Source organism: Schistocerca cancellata, chromosome 4 (assembly GCF_023864275.1).
Source record: "Schistocerca cancellata isolate TAMUIC-IGC-003103 chromosome 4, iqSchCanc2.1, whole genome shotgun sequence".
Taxonomy (NCBI): Eukaryota; Metazoa; Arthropoda; class Insecta; order Orthoptera; family Acrididae; genus Schistocerca; species Schistocerca cancellata.
In genome coordinates this window covers 142,267,835-142,277,736 of record NC_064629.1, presented here as the reverse complement: position 1 = coordinate 142,277,736, position 9,902 = coordinate 142,267,835, and positions in this window count along the sequence as shown.

Below are 9,902 nucleotides of genomic sequence, written 5' to 3'. Positions count from 1 at the left end.
GAAGTATTAAGTTACATCATACTTAACTGGGTGTATGTCACTAGAAAGGATCACAAATAAGTAGTAGACCTACCTTTAGCATTCCAGGGAACACCCTCCACAATTCAGTATGAGGTATTGTTGTATCTTGCATCTTTTGTCTGTCCATTATGTCTTTCTGTGGACTTCTCCTGTTTTTACTTCCATTTGTCTGTGTCTTATCCTTTTTCAGGAAGAACGGGAGACACAACAATCCACCATACTAAATTCTGGAAGAGAGCTGTTCATGACAGATGAAATAGTCAGATATACAAGTGCATGACTGAATGCATGTGGAAAAGGATAGCCAATATATTTGAGGTCACTACAAGTTGAGAAGCTAGTGATGTAGTTACACTGTTTCAGTTGCCAAATATTTCAAGCCAGTATAAGAAGAAACGTTGTGTGTGCAGTGTGACTTCTGAATTCTGTAGATTTTTTCTGGTGTGGATCTGGAATTGTTACTACATTCTTCTTCTTGTTTTTCATCCTGCTCCTCCACAGCATTTGTCTTGTAACATAGCTGGGCCAAATATTTTTGGCTCTCTGATTACACTTGGCACAGTGTTGTGCTTAGTCTTTGGTGGATACCTGCTGTCTTGAGGCCTATAAGAAGTGTTTGTAGCCAATGTTGCATTAATAAGTTACAAATATAGTAATCACCAGAGTATCATTAACATATCACTATTTTCCACCCAGCAGACACAGGGAAACAAAATACATCACTGTAGCAACGAAACCATTAGTCTACAGAAAAAGGTTCTAATTCAAATAATTATCTACCCAGTGGTCTCTACACTTATACATCTTAGAATTTTGTAAGGATAATGTAGAAGCATCTTATATAATATCACTGGCCAACAAATGCAGCCACCACGATAGCATGGAATATCAGCAAATCTTGATAATAAATGTTACTTTCTCTGACATGGAAAACAGTATGCTCTGTATGGCAGTAATGTCAATTTTCAGTCATTCCTGCCACAAGAAATTACTTATGTAGTTGGAGTAGCTTTTGTGGATAGACTGATTTCTGCATTATGAAAGGATTTGCAAAACACCGAAAAGCTTCTTGCAGCTTATACGACTTCAAGGATGCAGTTCTCCAGGATAATTTCTTTATGCATTTGTTAAATGTGACACTGAATGTCATTCACTATTAAAAGAAATCTTATCTCACAAAATCACATGTTCTCAGCCCTCCTCAGTCCATTGTTGATGTCTGTTCACCCACTATAATTGAGCAGCTTCATATACAGGAGTGAATAAGGGTATTACATATAACACTGGTTTTTGTTTACAAAATACATGAGGAATGATCAGTGTTTACCTCCTGTGACAATTCCCATCTTGTACAACAGCAATGTATGTGGACACAAGCCTACAATCCAGGTCCACCATGGTCTTTTGGTCTCAGTTCTCATGGTTTCCTTCTAGACATTGATGCAGTGTAAATCTACAGGACAGTATGTGACATTACACTTATGAATTTTTAAACTTCTTAGACTGGGTGACCTTTTATAAGCTGTGAGGCAATCACACTCTTTACCAGTCTGTCATATCAGTTGTCCACCACATGATATTAACAATGAATGAGAAAGCCACTGTTTTATATAACTTTGTGTTGTGTAATGATTTTCTACACAGAGTAAACTTATGATCTTCAATATTTTCATTTTTAGCTCTATCCGGTGTGTCTTGTTATCATATTTTTGCAACTAATTTGTGTTTTCATAAACTGAAGAACTGGTGAGGAACAACGTTATTTAAACTTGAAAGTTGTGTAAACTTCTGCGTATTCCATAGTTGCTCCTTAATGATTTCCTTCATGTAATGTTTTTCCTGATACATGGTGGTGGGGATGAGGGGGTTGTGTGTGAATGGCACAGGGGGGTGGGGGTGGAGGGGAGGCAGTGTGGGAACACGTGTGTGGACACACACTGTTCCTGATCTTCCTGTTCCCATTTAAGCAGTTGGTAAGATGACATTCCTCTTCTCTTTCAAGTATTGTGGAACTATGTCTAATGTTAAGTTGGTTTCTCTTCCAGTTATGAGGGATGTTCAATAGGTAATGCAACACATTTTTTCTTCACCAGTTTTGTCTGAGAAATGCAGACTTTGTTGTGGGACATGGAATATTACCACTCCATTCCCTACAATTTCATGAAGTTCTGATTGGTTGTAGTATCAAACATAGGCTTCAAAATGACATCTGTAATGGAGGTGAATTCCAAGCAGTGAGCTGTTATTGGCTTTCTTTTGGTGGAGAATTGGAGGGTCATGCATATTCACAAGCACTGGCAAAATGTCTACAGAGACCAGACAGTGAACAAAAGCAGGGTGAGTCATTGGGAGAGAAGTCTTTTATTATCACGACAAGACCATGAAAACCTGTCCAATCACCAGGTTCTGGCTGGTTGTACACAGCTGTGACTCCTGTAATGTTGGAACGTGTGGACACTCTCATTCATGGTGATCGATGGATCACAATCAAAGACCTCAGTGCAACATCTTGCAGTTGTGACATACGGATAATCACTTCAGTGTACACACAGTATTCATACAATATTGAACTTTTTGCAAACCTAATCAGATAAGCTGCACAATTTACCACAGACATTAATGCCCATTCTGCACTCTTGTATACTGATAGAATAGATACTAGAGGACATATAATAGTTGGCATAATAAATGAGTAAAACCTCTTTGTATTAGTCAAGGCAGGACAAGCACCAACATATTGTGGTAGCACTGTAGGAGTCAGTAATGTAGAGGCATCACTAGCAAACATCAACTCACTAGTGCACATAACAAAATGGGAAGCACTGGACAAAGTTACACATAGTGACCACAATGCCATAGTCATTCACACAGGCACATACATAAATGAAAACACAATGACCTCAAAACATCAGTGATCACTTCTCAGCAGGGCAAATTAGCAGAAAATTAGAGACACAGTAGAAAATTTTACACTGAATGCTATCCAAGGTAGCATGGACTACAAAATGTATGTTCTAACAGACCTACTTAAAAGAGCACAGTCAGCAGCCATTCCATGAGCAAAAGAATAAACTACCAAGGTCTACAGAGTTCACAAAACTACAGAAAGACTCACATGACAAAAAAAGATATCAAAGAGCCAAAACAGCGTAAGAATGACAACTCAGACTTGAACTACACCATTATGAAAAACAAAAATACAAGAAAGCACTAAACAAAACAAGACAAAACCATTGGGAGAACTTTTTAAGATACAACTACAGAATAACATATGGGAAGGACCATTTAAGCTGCAGACAGAACGAATTAAGATTCCAACAGTTCTTTCAAGATTAAAACAGGCAGACAGTATAATGTCACATGGCTGGAGATGTTTGGCAGAGTGTCTGCTGAGCAAGCTCCTCCCTGATGACTAAGAAACACATGACCTATAAAACCATACAATGTTGCATGACCCTCCCTGATGACTAAGAAACACATGACCTATAAAACCATACAATGTTGCATAACCAATCAGCAATATTTACAAAAATGTTAGTGTTACCATCCCTTCTGCCCATGAAGAGCTAGCACTAGTGGTAGGCAGACTTAAAAATAGATCGATGCCAGTCCCAGGAACTCTTAAAAATACCATCACATGGATCACCCCTTTCCTAACAGAGATGCTAAGCAATGCCTTACAACAAGGAAGAGCCCTGCTCTTTGGGAAACAGTAAACATGGTCATTATTAAGAAATCAGAGGACTGGGTCCAGATGACCCAAAAACATACAGGCCAATCGGTCACCTAAACATGTTGGCTAAGGTACACAAGCAATAAATATGCAGTTAAAAGTTTTTGATTACATTTATGGCAAAACAGCAATCTTGAAATATATATAAAACTAGTGAAAAAATAGTCTTGATCGCAAAACTGGTCATTTTAATAAAATAAACAACACAATCAAGACTGTTCTTTCACTGATTTTATGAATATGCAGTTGCAATTTTAAATGACATTGCAGGCATTTTTGTAACCTTTGGTGGCTTGTGTTGTTTGCTAGGGAGATGCAACTACCAACTGCCCTGTAAAAAGCTTGCTACATTATTGCAAAAATAGGACAGCAGAGGGGGTAGCAGGGCACTAAAAAGTAGCCAAGAACATCATGAAAGGATGCTCGCAAGGCTCAATCTGTGACTCAATATTTCGGGAAATTGCTAATGAACCACTCCTAAACAAATGGGATGCTGATGACACGGTTAATGGGATAACCGCTTATGCATTGACTTATTATTTGTTGTGTCAGCAAACTCACAAGTATACCTAGAGAACAAAACTATACAACTTCTCATCAGTACAAGTAATTGGTGTAGCCAAAGCCAACTCAAAATGGCTGCAAACAAAACAGTATATTTATTATTCAAAAGGACGCAGAAGTAGAACCCAATTATTAAACTAGATAACATTAAAGTAAAGAGAAAACAAGTAACATGGTATTAGGAATACATATTGATGAACAACTTACTTTCAGTGTGCACAGAAGCCTGTTAATTGATAAATCAATGAAACTGATGCACAAACTTGCAAGGCTAAATACCACACAATACCGACTTCCTCTGAAGGCATTACAAATGTATCACACAGCTCTCTTGGAAACCGTAGTATGCTTTGCAGCAAGTAAATGGGTACACCATCTGTGTCTAGTGACCTATAGAAACAGAGTGAGGTGAGCAAAGAAGAACACACCACTCAGAATGGGGGCGTTTTAGGCACATCAGTGTGTGGTTCTGGGGACTTGCCCCATTGATATCAGTATCCACCACAGAAGAGCAGCATACTGACTAAAGATGGGCAGAGACAAGAATATTCTAGAAGCAACAGGGGAAAACTTTGTAGATATGTGTTAATTAAACAACTGACACCTTGACACATGGCAGCCAGAGACAACCAACAGAGGCCATTGCATTTTCTCCTTCTTCCCCAATGTATGGGATTGAATGAAGCTGAAGTATGTGGATCAAAGCTGCAGCATGGTTTACTTTTTGTTTGTCCATGGCCCATACCCAGCACATTTGAACCATGTTGGCCTTAGGCAGAGTGCTACATGCACATGCAGTGCATATGGTTCTCGTGAACACATGATGTTACATTGCAACACCCTCACATATGTAAAACCTGTAACATACTATAATGACATGAAAGAAATGTTGCATGACCCAGACAAATGGTGGCCTTTAGGTAATATCACTGATAAGATTTTGAGGACACTGCATTATGCCTATAGACAATAAAATCCATACGGCAGATCTCAAACAGACACACAACAAATACGGCAACAGGATGTGTGGAAGGACACAGACACAAACACAGAAAATTACACACACACAATAACAAAATTAAACACAGACTCACAATACAAGGAGTATAACAACTAAAATAGATAAGACAATCATAAGAAAAGCAGACATAGAACAAGATTGGTTCATGCATCCAAACTGCATCTGAAATATGAAACTAAATAATGTAATGGGAAATGACTAATATTTATTTTTCAGTGCCGGGGCCACTGCTGTTTCTTATTTATATAAATGATATGCCTTCTAGTATTACAGGTGATTCAAAAATATTTCTGTTTCCTGATGACACCAGCTTGGTAGTGAAGGATCTTGTGTGTAATATTGAAACAGTAACAAATAACGTAGTTCATGAAATAAGTTCGTGGCTTGTGGGAAATAATTTGATGCTAAATCACAGTAAGACTCAGTTTTTACAGTTTCTAACTCACAATTCAACAAGAACCGATATTTTGATCAGACAGAATGGGCATATTATAAGCGAGATGGAACAGTTCAAGTTCCTAGGCGTTCGGATAGATAGTAAGCTGTTGTGGAAATCTCACGTCCAGGATCTTGTTCAGGAACTAAATGCTGCTTTATTTACCATTAGAACAGTGTCTGAAATAAGTGACAGTTCAACACAAAAAGTAGTCTACTTCGCATATTTTCATACTCTTATGTCGTATGGTATTATTTTTTGGGGTAATTCTTCTGATTAAAAAGGGTATTTTTGGCTCAAAAATGGGCTGTTTGAGCTGTATGTGGTGTAAGTTCGAGAACCTCTTGTCAACCCCTATTCAATAGTCTGGGAATTCTGACATTGCCCTCACAGTATATATTTTCTTTAATGTCGTTTGCTGTTAGCAATATTAGCCTATTCCCAAGAGTTAGCAGCTTTCACTCAGTTAATACTAGGCAGAAATCAAATCTGCATGTGGAATGCACTTCCTTGACTCTTGTGCAGAAAAGAGTGCAGTATTCTGCTGCATCCATTTTCAATAAGCTACCACAAGAACTCAAAAATCTTAGTAGTAGCCCAAACTCTTTTAAGTCTAAACTGAAGAGTTTCCTCATGGCTCACTCCTTCTATTGTGTCAAGGAGCTCCTGGAAGAGCTAAAAAATTAAGTAAATTCCAGTGTTACAGTGTTGATTTTCTTGATTTAAACTTAAGACTTATTGCCTGAATATGTTTTTTATATTTCATTTTATCTGTTTCTACTATCGTGTTATAATTCCATATATTGACTCGTTCCATGACCATGGAGACTTCTCCTTAATTTGGTCCCATGGAACAATAAATAAATAAATAAATAAAAATAAATAACTAATATAAGCAATGAGACAATCATTAAATCTAAGGAATATGCCATACAGGGAGGCAAGGCTCAAAGTTTAATTTCTGAGGCTTCACTCTCTCTTATTGTACTGTTCATGCACACAACATACAACATAACAGCTCACATACAACATGTAGAACTAAATCTAGTTATACTACCACAAATAGTGCAAAGGGTATGTCCTAAATAAGCAATTAAAAGATGTAATAAGTAGTATTAATTTCTTATACAGTAGAAACAAATACACACAGAATCACTTATAATGTATGTAATTTAGTAATTTAAGAAGACATAATTTTGCATGTCCCTTTCCTATCATTCTATTATTTTCTTCTAAATTACTAACATTTATAACTGTAACACTCCATTTCTGATGACTAATTTAATTTTCTTCGTAAGTCATTTTTATTACCCTTATTTTATTGCTCAAAACAAACTGTATTGCGTATGACCTGCTTTTTAAAATATCAGGTAGCAGGTCTTAAAATATGCAACAAATGAAATGAATGCACAACCAAATGTTGCTATTGGTAGTGTTGATACATTCATTCCCCAGTTGGGGAATCTGAAGGTGTTTACTCACTGTGTATCTTGCTGCCCAATAGATAACCATAAGGAGCAATGAAGGTCAATCTGTGTAGTGTTCCTTGTGCATTACATCATTGATCATGAAACTTTTTTGTCTAAAACTATCACAGGTGAAGAAACATGGATTCATCACTTCAAACCAGAAACAAAATGGTAATATACTGAGTGATGCTCTCCTCCAAAGAAGCAGTTCAAAGTGGCACTCTATGCTGGTGAAGTCTTGGCAATGGTCTCCTAGGACCCTTGTGGTGCAACGATCAACTCTGAAGTGTATTGTGCTACCCTCAGGAAACTGAAGAAATGACGTTGGTATGTTTGTCATCACAGATCTACAAATGAACTTCTTCTCCATGACAACACAAGGTCTCACACAAGTCTGCACACCTGAGAGGATCTCACAAAATTTGTCGTACTGTTCTTCCTCGTTCAACCTACAGCACAGATCTTGCACCTTTTGAATTCCATCTGTTTGGCCCAATGAAGGATGCTCTCTGTGGGAAGCAGTAAGTGAACAATGGGGAGGCTATTGATATGGCAAGACATTGGCTCTGACATTGACTAGTAGATGTGTACCACGTGGGCATACATGTCCTCCCAGTAAGGTGACATAAGACCATCATATTGAGTGGATATTATGTTGAAAAATAGGGTTTTGTAGTCAACAGAATGGGGAATAATATAGTTTACTGGAAGTCTGAATAAAACGAACCTGCTTTCAGTAAAAACATTGCATTACTTTGGAGGTGTGAATTAAACAACACCTTCAGTCACAACTTTTTCAAGTTTTATTAACTACACAATGCATTTTGGACCCTGTGGGTCCATCATCAGGTGTAATATGTCTTAATACATGTTTTATTTCTTCTCCTGAAGGAAGTGATGTGCACAATCCTGTCACAAAATGGTTTAATGTTAGGTTATGAATTTCGTAAGTCGAACGTGGAAAATATGTGCAAAATAGTGGAAAATGAACAATGTAAACTTACCACATCATCCAACTACACAATAATTTGTAGAAATTTGACTCCTTCTATATCCCGTGATCTGTTCACATATGGATCAATGTACCTCAAGATAAATAAATAATTACATGGGTTGGATGAAAAATTTATTTGCAGTATGGTTTAAAATTTTGTTTTGAACACCATAGTGTTTCATTAGACATGGTCCTAGTAGAGGTGGTGATCTCCTTGCCTTCTTCTGGGCTTTAACTGACTTATACACCCAGCTACAGAAGAAACTGCAGTTAAATGTGGATCCCAACCCACAGTTTAACTTTGCATATTTTAGATAGACAAACCTTTCCAGTGGTGAAATGATATAAAGAAATCTTATACTGACTAAGGGCTAATCTCTCAACCTTTAGATTTTTCGTCTGACACTTGCTCAGTAAACAACTGAACTACACACCTTTACTGATATGCATAAGGAATGTTTCATTACTAAACTCAATTCTTTTCTCCATAATCTCATAGATTGCAGTTTTGTTGCAATGTCGTTGTTCTTCACACATCACTAGTTTGCAATTTCATTTTTGTGACATAACAATGGGACAAAAATGATTGTGTGAGAAGAATCTATTGTTATATCATGATGCCTAAGCAAAGGTGTAACTTCACATGTGTGAAGTGTGGAAGTACAGTAGACCATTTCTGTTTTGACAGTCCATGACACTATAATTAGAAGAAATTATCCTGGATATATCTTTGCTATTGAACGCAAAACCTCTGATATGTATGAAGAACAGTATCTTTATTATGGTGCGGATAGCACCCTGATGCAATAGTAAATTCTGTATGTGTACCATTAGTTTTTATGTTTAATTTATTTGGCTGTGAGAACTGAATCTTATAATTTCTTCCACAATTATGCAGTACAGAAAACATGAACTCCATCTGAATGACATGTAAATATCTTGCTTTCCATAAGGCCTGCTCTGTTCAAAACTCCTCGAAGTAAATTAAGTAAGGGCTTAGAAGAGATAGTTTATTTTATATTGTCTATGGAACAACATCCCAAATAATTCTCATACATCAAGATCATACATTTTTTTAAAAATGTACAATGCTACAATTAATGACTGGGAAGCAGATATCTAGTTACAATGCTAAAATACACTCCTGGAAATTGAAATAAGAACACCGTGAATTCATTGTCCCAGGAAGGGGAAACTTTATTGACACATTCCTGGGGTCAGATACATCACATGATCACACTGACAGAACCACAGGCACATAGACACAGGCAACAGAGCATGCACAATGTCGGCACTAGTACAGTGTATATCCACCTTTTGCAGCAATGCAGGCTGCTATTCTCCCATGGAGATGATCGTAGAGATGCTGGATGTAGTCCTGTGGAATGGCTTGCCATGCCATTTCCACCTGGTGCCTCAGTTGGACCAGCGTTCGTGCTGGACGTGCAGACCGCGTGAGACGACGCTTCATCCAGTCCCAAACATGCTCAATGGGGGACAGATCCGGAGATCTTGCTGGCCAGGGTAGTTGACTTACACCTTCTAGAGCACGTTGGGTGGCACGGGATACATGCGGACATGCATTGTCCTGTTGGAACAGCAAGTTCCCTTGCCAGTCTAGGAATGGTAGAACGATGGGTTCGATGACGGTTTGGATGTACCGT